The 14,133-nt window shown below is 39.1% G+C and overlaps 1 protein-coding gene across 3 annotated transcripts in view; it reads left to right on the forward strand.

Annotated features, from left to right (window-relative positions):
* CACNB2 (calcium voltage-gated channel auxiliary subunit beta 2) overlaps positions 1 to 14,133 on the forward strand; it is a 406,462-nt gene that overhangs the window by 200,512 nt on the left and 191,817 nt on the right. The window lies entirely within an intron of this gene.

A 14,133-nucleotide genomic window follows, 5' to 3' on the forward strand; every position in this document is an offset into this window, starting at 1 on the left:
AGAATTTGACTTTCTGAGTTGGCCCTCATTAAGTATTGTATGCAACAATTCTATTTATTTAGGTTCTGACATGGCTGGCAATGTATACACTAATTATCAACGATTTCTGGGCATTCGATACGTCCCACCCACTTATCAAATGCTATTCACACCCAATTTATAAATTATTCAATACCTGTTTGAGTACATCTGGAATTACTTCCTGTAAACTTGCTTGCTTTTTAAGAATATTATCAGACATGAAATAACTGCTATATTTTTCCTGCAGAGGAATTCTATGAATTACAAAAACATGTATAACCTAAAATGCAAATGGCCAAATACATTCCATTGGCCATTTTGAATATTTTCAGCAACAAAACTGATCACAATTATGTCACAGTTATTTAATAAGAATGGTAATGCGTATGATTTTAAATAGTCACAAGGCCAGGTATGGTGGCTCACACCTGTAATCCCAAAAGTTTGGGAGGCCGAGATGGGAGGATGGCTTGAGGCCAGAAGCTAGAGACCAGCCTGGGCAGCATAGCAAGATCCATGTCTACAAAAATAATAATAATCACATGAATAATTTATCCTACAATTAATTTTAGTCCTGTCTTTAAGTATTATGGGGAATCTGCACAGGGATGTTTATTCTTTTAAATTATTTCTTCCCTAAAAGTAGACTTTTTGTTTCCCATGGCCTGGCCACTTCTCATTTTAACTAATAACTATGCTTGAATAGGGCTTATAAATACATGGATTTTTGGATTTTTGAATGGTTAAAGTTTAAAATAACTCTTTATAAAGTTTTTATTCTGTAACCATTCAACACTTTAAATTCAGTCTTTCTCAAAGTTCTCCAATAATGACAGAAATGCTTCTTTCAAGTTTGGACAAGAATATAAACGGAGAGAATTTTAAAAATTATACATATGTATATTTATATATGTATATTTATGTGTGCCTGTATATGTATTATGGGATAGGTTTTTAGAATGCTGAATAAACTGTGTGGTCTTTATTTTTGTTCTCATCCCAAGTATGATTTCAGTTTTTCTATCAGTTTCAGTTTATTTCAGTACCTTCTAATGCTGTTCCAAACCCCAAATGCAGAAAGCACATTTAGAAATCACCCATTTAATTCTCATTGTGCATTAAAATGAAATCAATAAACCAATGCAATTTGGTGTAATTACTTTCTACTGCCAAAGGCGAATATATATAGATCAGTCTTACTAGCTTTAAGTGCGCAATTTATTTATGAATCCTGGTATTATTGCATTGTAAATTTCTTGAACATAGTATCTTTAATAACTGCAATTGAATGCCATTATTCTTAGACCCAGATGGTCACTTTTTCTCTATTCTTTCTTCCCTTCCTCCAGATAACAATGATCTCTCTGATTTGGACAGGTTATTATTATTATTATTACCCATCATTTTTGTTTTTTCTGACTGTGGGTAAGAGCCAAGTGTTTGGATCTAGTCAGACTTGACATTGAATACTAAACCATCTCCTAAATAATGGTGTGATCTGGCAGATTTTGTCTTCTCTGAGCCTCAGTTTCATCATCTGTAAAATTAGGAATAATAATAGCTGTGTTTCAAGATATTTGTGAGATTTTTTTAAAGATCAGAGTACATCCATAGAATATAAGTAGATAGATGGCTTAACATAGTTCCTAGAGTTATTAAGGGAAGGTGTATGCCTTCCTATATTTTCTGCAGTGGCTAGGAATGAAAGAACTTAGCTCTGAAATCCCAAACTATGATATTTCTGATAGGCAGCAAAGGAAAGTGATTTTTTATTTGCATATTGGAGGACGGGGAGGGATTAAATGTCACCCTTGTGAAGTGTGACTCTTAATTGGAGACCTGTGGGTCAGCTATCAGAGGGCTGGGAGGAGAAAGCAAATATAGATGCTCTAAAACTGTGTGCAAATATTTCAGTCTCTGCATATGTGAACATTTTCTAGCTTCTGTCAGTTCTCAAAGTGGTCCTCAACTCCTAAGTGGTAATAAATAAATAAATAAATAAATAAATAAATAAATAAATCCTGAATGGATGTAAGCCTGAGAGAACAAGTAAGATGATGGTGATTAAGTATTCTAAGAACGCTAGTAATTGTGGGTTATTTTTTCTTCCTCTTTACTTTTATATTGCTCAAGCATTTATCAAAAAAAAAAAAAGAGAGAGAAAGTTAGCATGTGACAAATAATGATCTAAGGCTGCAGGCTTCTACATCACTCTTCAGATAATTTGTATTTAAATGCAAGTATAATGTTCATAAGGCCTGGTGGCTAATGTATGTACATGGAGATGCTGGCTTCAGCATCAAGAGGTGCCATCCTGTTTGATTGTACGTTGTCCCATAAAATGATCAGTTTGTGGAAGCAGTCATTTTGTGCAGTCGCAATCGAGATTTCCAGTTATTTTCATTATTAAAATTGACAAAACCTTTTTTTTTTTTTAAATGGAGCCTCACTCTATCGCCCAGGTTGAAGTGCAGTGACGTGATCTTAGCTCACTGCAACCTCCACCTCCTGGGTTCAAGTGTTTCTCCTGCCTCAGCCTCCCAAGTAGCTGGGATTACAGGTGTGTGGCACCACCCCCAGCTAATTTTTTTGGATTTTTAGTAGGCACGGGGATTCAGCATGTTGGTCAGGCTGGTCTTGAACTCCTGACCTCAGGTGCCCCACCCACCTCGGCCTCCCAAAGTGCTGGGATTACAGGCGTGAAAGAGAGCTTTATCCTTCAAAGTAATTAAAGTTTTTTATTAATAAAAATAGAAGAAATAGGCCGGGCGCAGTGGCTCATGCCTGTAACAACACCAACCTGGGCAAAAACTCCATCTCAAAATAAAATAAAACAGAAGAAATATTAAAAGAGTGTGGGTGTAGGAGTACCCCACAGTCTCACCGTGCTGTGGTCAGATATTGTTATGCTGGCATATTGGACTGCAGTTCTTTTCTACAAGCATACATATTTTATAGTTGTAACTGTAGTATTCAGACAACTGTGGGTTCTGCCTTTTTTCCTTCAACCTTATTTTGAGATCACTGTTTAATCAGCATAATATAACATTGTGCAGATCTGCCATTGATTGTCCAATAAAATGGCCATTTATTGTTGGACTTTTGAATTGATTTTATAATTTTGTTTTTATAGATAAGTCTATAATAACAAATTTGAACATACGGTTTTCAGCTCCATTGAATAACTTATTTGAGATAAATCATCAGATATGGAATTATTTGTACAGTGAGTGGGTTTGAATGTTCTTATAAGTCTCTGGCTATGCCTTTGATATCTTTCTTCCAAATTCTACCAGTGGACAATGCCAACATTATTCATATACTAATTTTATCACAATGTACGCAGCATTAGGTATTAATGATTGCTTCTCATGTAAATACTTATACAGCATTGTTTTAATTTCTGTTTAGTGGATTATTACTGAAGGTGAATATTTACATATTCTTTGTATTTCTTTGCAAATTATTTCATTAGGCTTCCTGTATTTAGATTAAAAGGTTACTTTTATTTGTTAGATATTAACAGGCTTTCCCTCTCTCGCCTTGGAACTCCCCTCCCTCTGTTTCTGTATGAGGGAGCATCTTCCTTCTTTCTTGCCTATTAAACATGCTCTGCTCCTTAAAACAAACAAAAAATGAGTAGCTCCTTACAGAATTAACTGTGAAATAGTTTTTCCCCTATCTAATACTATGCTATCAAAATACTATCTTTCATATAAATTTATCTTAAATTTATATTGTAATACCCTACTGATATGTCTAGAGGCTAGCTTGAGGAAATAGAGTGTTCGTGTCATTAGAAATCAACAGATAGACTCGTCACAAGTTTAAACCTCAGTTTCGGAATATGGAGCAAAAACCTTTTGACTTTATTAAGATATCTCACTTATTTTTGCTAATAACCGTTGCGTAGAATAAGGAAAAGGGCACATCTGACCGAAGCACGCTTCATATGAAAAGTGAATTCTGTCTCACGTTTCTGTTCATAGATTTTACATTGTCAGGGACAGCACAAGCCATACCATCACGTTTCTGTTGATTCAGGGCTGACAGGGCCTGGCAGGGACACTGTGCCTTTGTAGCTTCCTGAAGGGCTCCCCCTCCACTGGCCATTCAGAGATCTTCCGCTCTCCTCTTAAGAGTTGGAGAACTGGAACTTTCTTTTATTTTTTTGAGATGGAGTCTTACTCTGTCACCCAGGCTGGAATGCAGTGGCATGATCTTGGCTCACTGCAACCTCCGCCTCCCGGGTTGGAGCAATTCTCCTGCCTCAGCCTCCTGAGTAGCTGGGACTACGGGTGCGTGCCACCACGCCTGGCTAATTTTTGTATTTTTAGTAGAGATGGGGTTTCACCATGTTGGCCAGGCTGGTCTCAAACTCCTGATCTCAAGTTCCGCCTGCCTCAGCTTCCCAAAGTGCTGGGATTATAGGTGTAAGCCACTGAGACCAGCCAGAACTGGAACTTTGTACATGGTTTTTTGCTAAGGGATCTGCTAGCAGTTTGATCTTAATGTAATATCATGTCATTTGTTAACTCACAAATAGTCATCACTTTTCCTTAAACCTTTGTTCAGTTACCTAGCTTTGTTAATGTTAGTGGCTTTTTTGAGGGAGTCGGTGGGGGAGCTGGGGGAGTGACAGGGTCTCACTGTTGCCCAGGCTGGAGTGCAGTGATACGATCTCAGCACACTGCAACCTCCGCCTCCCAGGCTCAAGCCATCATCCCACCTCAGCCTCCCAAGTAGCTGGGACTACAGGCGTGTGCCACCACGCCCGGCTAATTTTTGTATTCTTTGTAGAGACGAGGTTTCACTTTGTCACCCAGGCTGGTCTCAAACTCCTGAGCTCAAGTGATCCACCTGCCTTGGTCTTCCAAAGTGCTGGGATTACAGGCATGAGTCACTGCACCTGGCTTGTTAGTAGCTTTTTGGACATCAGAGAAGAGAAAAACCTGACCCATGAAATCACATGTAAGATCTTTAACTGTGCTACCAACACACAAAACAGACCTGCCGCCATCAGTCGGAAGGGGCCATACTCATTGATAAAAGTGCCCTCTCTACAAAGTCAGTTTCATAGCATTCTGTGCTTCCTGATCTTCTTAATAGAAGAAAAAGGCTTTGATTTGAAAACATGATAGAATGGACATATCTGACTGCACTGAAAGGACAAGAACAAGATTTTATTCTTTTTTTTTTTTTTTTGAGATGGAATTTCGCTCTGTCGCCCAGGCTGGCAGGTTGGAGTGCAGTGGTGAGATCTTGGCTCACTGCAACCTCTGTGCCTGGGTGCAAGCAATTCTCCTGCCTCAGTCTCCTGAGTAGCTGGGACTACAGGCATATGCCACCACACCCGGCTAATTTTTTTTTTTTTTTTTTAGTAGAGACTGTGTTGCCCAGGCTGGTTGCGAACTTCTGAGCTCAGGCAATCTGCCTGCCTCGGCCTCCCAAAATGCTGGAATTATAGATATAGGCTTGAGCCACTTCACCCAGCCAAGATTTTATTCTTAATTCTAGCACTGGCTCCTTAGTTTTTGAGCAAGTTGATTAACATCTCTAGGCTTTTTTTTTTTTTCTCCTATACAATGAAGGCAGTAATTCTTATCTCTCCACTGCTCTGGGAGGCTGTAAAAGCCTATAACAGTAATGCAGTATCCTTAAAGCATCTGAGAATAGCTGTTCCTAGTTTTGTCTTTACTTTGAAGCCCGAGTAATTACTTAAGGAATGTACCTTCAATCCTGAGACCACGTTTCTAACAACACAGGTACTTATGCAAGGCGAAACCTGATGAGCCTGAGCTCCTTTCTGTTGGATCCGGGTTGATGGCTATTTTTGTGACTTCACTTAATCAGATTTAATGGTCAATGTAAACACTTGAAAGGAATTTTTCAAGGCTAAATTCCACATCAGAAGGTTCTGAACATCATGCACAGCTCAGCGTGCAAGTCTTTTACAGTGGGCTGTGAATAATTAATGCTGATTTGATATCTGGGCATTCTTTAAAAAAATGCGTATATCCACCCAAATATAACAATCTAGAAAAAAGAAGAGCCTTATGATATTGCCCAAAATGTTAATGACTTCCATGTGATACGTGTTGAGTACTATGTAGGTGAAGTTAAATGTAGCCTCTGTTGAGGAAATTGCCACTTACTTGGATAACATAGCAAGATAAAAACACGTTTGCAACCATGTACATTTTGAGGAATCATGAATTTCTGTATTATAGACATAAATATTTAAAGAACTCTCAGGGTAAAAGATTAGTTGAATATTTGGAAATTGTGGAATTCAGTTCAATTTAGTATACTTATTGAATGACAATAATTAGAGAATAATTTTGTCAACTGTCTCTTTAAAATGATTTAATTAAGATATATATGTTTGGCACTGTAGCTAGAATACAGAGGCCCAAGGTGGTTAGATGGGCTAAATTTGAACTCAGAAAAAAGATGGATGGGATGGATGGATGGATGGATGGATGGATGGATGGATGGATGGATGGATAGATAGATAGATAGATAGATAGATAGATAGATAGATAGATAGATAGATCGTTTGTTTGAGACAGAGTCTTGCTCTGTCACCCAGGCTGGAGTGCAGTGGCTGATCTCAGCTCCCTGCAATCTCCACCTCCTGATTCTCCTGCCTCAGCCTCCCGAGTAGCTGGGACTACAGGTGTGCACCACCATGCCCAGCTATTTTTGTATTTTTAGTAGAGATGATGTTTCGCCAGGTTGGCCAGGCTGGTCTGGAATTCCTGACCTCAGGTGTTCCACCCACCTTGGCCTCCCAAAGTGCTGAGATTACAGGCATGAGCCACCGAGCCCAGATAAAAAGTTTGTATTTTAAAGAGACCTCAGAACTAGCCCAGGCAAGATGGCTGACGCCTGTAATCCTAGCACTTTGGAAGGCCAAGGCGGGAAGATTGTTTGAGCTCAAGAGTTTGAGACCAGCCTGGGCAATGTACGAGACCCTGTCTCTATAAATGTTTTTTTAAAATTAGCCACATGTGGTGGTGTGTGCCCGTGATCCCAGCTCTTTGGGAGGCTGAGGTGAGAGATCACTTGAGCCCCGGACGTTGACGCTACAGTGAGCTGTGGTCATGCTTCTGCACTTCAGCCTGAGTGACAGAATGAGACCCAGCAAACAGAACAAAGAGACCTCAGCCTTTCTTCACTTCTTTGTATTTTATATGAAGGGTGGGCATTCACAGGACATTGCAGGAGATGTATAAGATTCGGAGTTCCCCATACAGCCTCCAGTTGACCGCTTCTGTATGACTTTTGAAGGATGTGATGCTGTGGCTGGAACAGCTAATTGGTGAAAATGTTGTTGAAACTCGTTTGTTTAAAGAGACCTAAAAAGAACCATTTCCCCAGAGCTCCAGCATACTACAGTGACCAACGTTAATAGATCACAGCGTGTGTGAAGAGTAATGGGTCCAATTGTTGATGCGGTATCTGCTTTTAGGCTACGAAAATATATATTGATTTAATTTCCACAACTGAGTTTGCCTGACTTCTCTGGGACCACTTGCCATTCCAGCAGCATAAACCTGGCATTCAAAATGCCTTTAAAATTGACGACAACCTGCTAGGTTAGACGAGCCAGACACAAGGGGACAAATACGGAATGACCCCACATATATGAGGGACCTAGAATAGACTCACAGAGACAAAGTCTAGAATGGTGGTTGCCAGGGGCTGGGAGAAGAGGAGAGTGGGGAGTTAGTGTCTAAAGGGGATAGACTTTCAGCTGGGGATGATTTAAAAAATAAAAAATAAAAGGTCCTGGAGATAGAAGATGGTGATGGCTACCCAATAATGTGAATGTATTCAATGCCGTTGAACTGTATGCTTAAAATTGGCTCAAATGGTAAATTGTATGGTATGCATATTTTGTCACAATGCTTAAAATGCAATTTAATAAAAACCCACCTGTATTGCGCATGTATGTTGCATGAGGTCAAATGCTTTCTATCTATTATTATTTTTTAAATTCTATAACAGCTGGGCGCAATGGCTTATGCCTGTAATCCCAGCATTTTGGGAGGCTGAGGTGGGTGGATCACAGAGGTCAGGAGTTTGAGACCAGCCTGGCCAACGTGGTGAAACCCTGTCTCTACTAAAAATATAAAAAATTAGCCAGGCATGGTGGCGGGTGCCTGTTAATCCCAGCTACTCAGGAGGCTGAGGCAGGAGAATCACTTGAACCCAGGAGATGGAGGTTGCAGTGAGGCGAGATTGCACCATTGCACTCCAGCCTGGGCAACAAGAGCAAAACTCAGTCTCCAAAAAAAATTTTTAATAATAAAATAATAATAATTCTCATAACAACCCAGTGAAGTAGACACATGATCATCTCTAGTTGGCAGATGAGGAATCACGGCACAGTCAAGTTTGTCACTAGCATGGGGACCACAGGTGTCAGTGACAAAAGCAGGAACTGGAAGCAAAAGGGCAGCCTCTTCCATGCACGTAGCACACGCAGCACTGCCTGTGCTTCCTTGTTATTTTTGTTTGTTTTGTCTCTGCTGACTGCTCTTTCTTATGGCCCCAGCTGCTAGAGCAGCCGGCGTTCCTTTAGGAGTAGGGCGTTAGGTTCCCTGAATCTTCACCCGGGGGCACCTCCTTCACCTTGAGCCCTGCGGGTCCTGTAGCAGGAGGTTAGATTACCTGTCAGCCCTCCAGGAGTCCACCAGGCCTGGCAAGCCTTTATGCAGCAGAACAAAAGGCCAGCTGTTTATTTCCTAGGCAGGGTTAATGAAAATCACCCCATGGGTCTGATTCCAAGATCATCTTAAAATTAACTTGTGTTTTAAAAACCATTTTTTGTTTGGTCGTTTGGTGGTGGTGGTTGTTTTTGAGACAGGGTCTCGCTCTGTCATCCATGCTGGAGTGCAATGGAGTACAATCATAGTTCACTGTAGCCTGGTACTCCTGAGCTCAAGCCATCCTCCCATCACGGTTAAAACCCATTTTTAATCTTCTCTAAACAAGTAACTTTTGTGAACAGAGTTTTCAGTCTTCTAAAAGGATCAATTAGAATTTTTTTTAATGAGCTGCTTTTTTCTTATTATATGCCAGCTAGTTTTTCAGAAAAGCAATAGCATAGAGTCATTCCCACAAGGGAATGTATATAAAAACAAAGTAAATATATTTTTATAAAGACCACTTTTTTTTTTTTTTTTTTTTTTTTTTTTTTTTGCTAAAATGTGTGTTTATAACCAGATTTCTCATCAGGCTTCTTGGGATCTTTAAAATATGTTTCTTTTGCAAATATAGGTTTAGGACTAAATATATTCTGTATCCCGTCATCATGTTGTATTACAGATGAGAAGACAATTAATTCTGTGATAAAGTATCATAAGGCAAGAAAGAAGGTGCTTAGGGAAATTGGACTGTGCTAGAGATCTTTTCTGATTCTGCTATATACTATATATTCAGTGATCTGTGATATACAATGATTACTGTCTCTTTACATTCCTCTACCTATATTTTTAATTGGGTGAGATGATGAACTGGAAAATGACTTGCTACATCCAGAAATTTCAAAGCATTCTTCAGGATTTTGTTGGGAACACATGTTATTCTATTGTTACCATTTTCTGCCTTTTTCACTCTACCATGGAAAACCAGATGGTCTGTACAAGCTGAGAGAAATAATTTCCAACCCAGTGTATTTGCATAATTTCCTCTCTGCCCTTAATCTGGAACGAAAGGAAACAGTGAATTGAGTTCAACATAATAAACCAGATCAGTTCTTAATTACAGAATTAGGAAAGTTTTTCACATAATTTAAGATTCTTTGGTTGTATTGCTTTCAAAGTTAGAGAAAGTCTCTTTTAAAGTGTGATTTCTATTAGAGGCTTTTTTTCCTGATGAATTCATTGATTCAACAAGTCAAAATGGATGACAGTTTTTGCAAACCAAAGAAAGAGAGTGATGACATTTAAAATACATATATAGACATAGAGAATTTCAAATGTTCTATACTCCTGCTGCTCTCTCAGGGCCTGTTCATAGTCTCCTAAAAAGGATGTTTGACCTGTTTGCAGAGCTCTGACAGATGATATTTTGACAGTCTCTTTCTTCTGTGAGTTCAATGCTATGCCCAAGATGAATAGGCATTCAACTTCTAAAAGTACAATTTAAAAGTACATTTTTGCATACAAGCCAGCCTCTGCTGCATACTTCATTCTTAGCCTTATATAAGAGTAAGATATTTGGTATTCTGATATTCATGTTACCTTTCTGATTGCATGAGTTGAGCGGACTTCTATGCATCACGTCCCATGACACAGGGCTCCTCTGTGAAGCAGGGAAAAAGCATGGCATCTGATCCCCTTAATTCTTACAACACCGAGAGAACATAATTGCTTTATCATACAGAGCTACGAAGATAGCACATGTCACCACTGTATGAAAGCTCTTAGGTTGTGGAATTTGGTCTAATGTTATCATGGAAGACTACTGAAATAGGGAACAGTAGAATTGATAAATCGAGAAAGAAAAGAGAAACCAGGAATAATCAGTGAATGATAAGCAAGTAACATGGTTTAAAAGCATTCCAGGAGTTCCATTTTGAAGCACTCTTGTTTACTTAGTTTTGCTACGCACTTGTTGCTTTGGAAGAGTTTCTATTAATTAGACATCATTTTTCAAACATCCGTACTTAATTGTTATATGAATTACAATGGACTGCATAGGTTTCGTTGCAGAAATGTTTTTCAAGTAATACTTAGAAGAAGCATGCTTCATAGCATTTCATAGTATATGACAATTTTAAGGGAGAATGCTTTACGTGTAATATTTAGCACAATTTGTAATTATTAGTATATTGGATTTTTTCATGTTCTGGACAGATGAAGGAACGTATTATATGTTTGTATCAATAAAAGCTGTGAATACAATATGTGAGCATATTTTGAATCCATCAGATATATCATCTCTAGTAAAGCTATAAGTTATAGAATACTTTAATAAAGTTATTTTTCTTATCATGAAATATTATGTCTAGTAGTGGGAAAATGTGATGTGTTCAGAAAAAGGATAATGAAAGAAATCTTATTTTTTATTAGAGAAATATGATTGCTATACAATAATGTGGCCTACATTTAATTCTACATTTTTTTTGTTGTTTTTTTTTTTTGTTTGTTTTTTGTTTTTTTGAGACGGAGTCTCGCTCTGTCACCCAAGCTGGAGTGCAGTGGCCGGATCTCAGCTCACTGCAAGCTCCGCCTCCCGGGTTCACGCCATTCTCCTGCCTCAGCCTCCGGAGTAGCTGGGACTACAGGCGCCCGCCACCTCGCCCGGCTAGAGTTTTGTATTTTTTAGTAGAGACGGGATTTCACCGTGTTAGCCAGGATGGTCTTGATCTCCTGACCTCGTGATCCGCCCGTCTCGGCCTCCCAAAGTGCTGGGATTACAGGCTGGAGCCACCGCACCCGGCAATTCTACATGTTTTAAAATTAGAACTGAGCTTTAAAAAGTTATGATTCTATGCCGGGTGTGGTGGCTCACGCCTGTAATCCCAGCACCTTGGGAGGCCGAGGGAGGTGGATTATGAGGTCAGGAGTTTGAGACCAGCCTGGTCAAGATAGTGAAAGCCCATCTCTACTAAAAATACAAAAATTAGCCGGGCATGGTGGTGGGCACCTGTAATCCCAGCTACTCTGGAGGCTGAGGCAGGAGAATCGCTTGAACCCGGGAGGCGGAGGTTGCAGTGAGCTGAGATTATGCTGCTGCACTCTAGCCTGGGCAACAGAGCAAGACTCCTTCTCCAAAAAAATATATATATATATGATTCTGTATGAAACGTATGTTTGTATGGACTTGGGAAAATGTTAGTTAAGGCCTTCTCAACTGTTTTTAACTCTATAACTTTATGATATAAACGAACTATGTAAGCATTTCTTTTCTTTACAGTTCACCAATGTACGTTGATTCAGTATAAGGTACACACCAAGGTAAAATTAACCACAAAAAACTTTAATTTGAGGGAAAAATAAAGCAAATGCTTGATAAGAGACAATATTCCAGGGGTTATGAACTATGACAATATTCCAGGGGTTATGAACTATTAACATTTCTGATTAATGGCAATCCAGTTTGAGAGTATAAATTTGGATTACCAGCTTAGTTCTGAAAAACTTTCTTTATACTGCTGTATGGCAGCTGAGGGCTTCCAGTTCATTCCTTGTATCTGTTTAGTCTGTTAACTCTGACAAAAGCCATTATCTATTTTTTTTTTTTTTTTTTTTTTTTTGCCCAAAGGCATTAGAAGGAAACACTGCAAGTAAAGTTTTCTTTCTAGTATAAACAGTAAATCTTACTAGGCATTGAGCAAACTCATATTCTGGTAAATATTTTGAAAATGCTTGGGATTCATTAATACCAGCAAGTGTCTAGCAGTTTGATGAGTACTTGGTGGCATTTAAATGGAATGTATAGTCCATCAAAAAACTACAGCAGGCCTTAATTAGCTGAGTGACATTGGACCAATCACCCAAAGTCAAATCCCTAAGAGTCAATTTGCTTATCTTTGCATTTGGAGTAATAATGATGTATGACCCCTATAGACCTCAAGGCTCAAATATAATTTGAAAGTCTTAAAAATAGTAAAGCGCTGTACGATAATGAAGTATTAATCATTTAACAAACACTTGTTAAGTGTTAGCTCATTTTTTTTTCCTCCTGACTTGGGCCCTTAAACTGCTTGCCTGTCTTGGGAAGAGTGTCCTTGGTGAGGTACTATGAGAATTTTCCATTGTGCCTGGTCCCAAGCACCACCCAACTCTCCACCCTTCCACCAACTTGTGCTGGCCTTGAAAAGGTCAGAAGGCTGTTGGAAGAGTCCTGGGGAGAGAAACATGGCAGCCGAACCCAAGACAGTTATGGTGGGACCTGGAGAGGAACCAGATGTTGCCCCGGTGTGGTTGATTATGTTGGATGAAGCTGAGATCACAGAAGATGAAGGCTGAAAGGGATGCTAGGGTTATTTTGTTTGTGTTTTGTTGTTTTTGCTTGTGTGTTTGTTTTTCAGTTACAGCTGTAGGGTTGGGGGAACTATCTTTAGAGGAGTCTCAGGACCCAGCATGCTCAACAACAGAGGAGTGGGGACTTACGAGAAGTCCAGCAGAGCAAGCGGTGGGCAGTGGCTTTTCTGGTTCTGCAAATATCTGCATAATCTACACAGGGGTCAGCAGGGTTCAGAGAATTAAACTAAAGCACAACCACAAAACCATGTGTGGTTTCTTTCTTCAAAGTCACATCTGAAGCTCAGTATTACAGGTTGAGTGTTCCAAATCCAAAAATCTGAAATCCAAAACTTTTTGAGTACTTCCATAGGCTAGAGACACCTTTGCTTCCTGATGGTTCAACGTACACAAACTTTGTTTCATGCACAAAATTATTTAAAATATCATGTAAAATTACCTTGAGGCTATATGTATAAAGTATACATGAAACATTAATGAATGTTGTATTTAGACTTGAGTTCCATCCCCAATATAGCTCATTATGTACATACAAATATTCCAAAATCCCAATAAAATTTTAAATCCAAAACACTTTGGTCCCAGGCATTACAGATAAGGGATACTCAGCATGTACACTCTAAGTGTTTCAGGGTGCTTAACATAGTACTTCTATCACTTCTTGTTACTTGAGCTTTCTAGATTTTGGAGTTCTGGATAAGAGGCTTATCTTTTACAGACATTACTTGTAGTTGTTCTTTTCCAGGTGTAAACCTAGGTAGAAAAAAGTTATAAACAAAAAGAAAAATCTATTGTCCTTTTTTTAAAAATGGGGCTTTCATATGTAACTAACGATTTGGTGTTAGTGTTAGCTATGATTTGTTCTTGGGATGATGAGTGATAGCACACAAATGATTACAACACTTGAATAGATTGTAGCCTTTATTTAGTTTTTTGATGCGATGGCAGAGCTGCTGCTAACACTCAGTCCTAGTTATAATCACAGTAGTATCTGCCATAAGCCCAGCTGATTAGGCTCTGCAAGTTTGATCTGATTTTTTTGTTGTTGTTATTGTTGTTAAGAGGGAGTCTTGCTCTGTCGCCCAGGCTGGAGTGCAGTGGCACAATCTCG

This window comes from Rhinopithecus roxellana, chromosome 11, assembly GCF_007565055.1.
Source record: "Rhinopithecus roxellana isolate Shanxi Qingling chromosome 11, ASM756505v1, whole genome shotgun sequence".
Taxonomy (NCBI): domain Eukaryota; kingdom Metazoa; phylum Chordata; class Mammalia; order Primates; family Cercopithecidae; genus Rhinopithecus; species Rhinopithecus roxellana.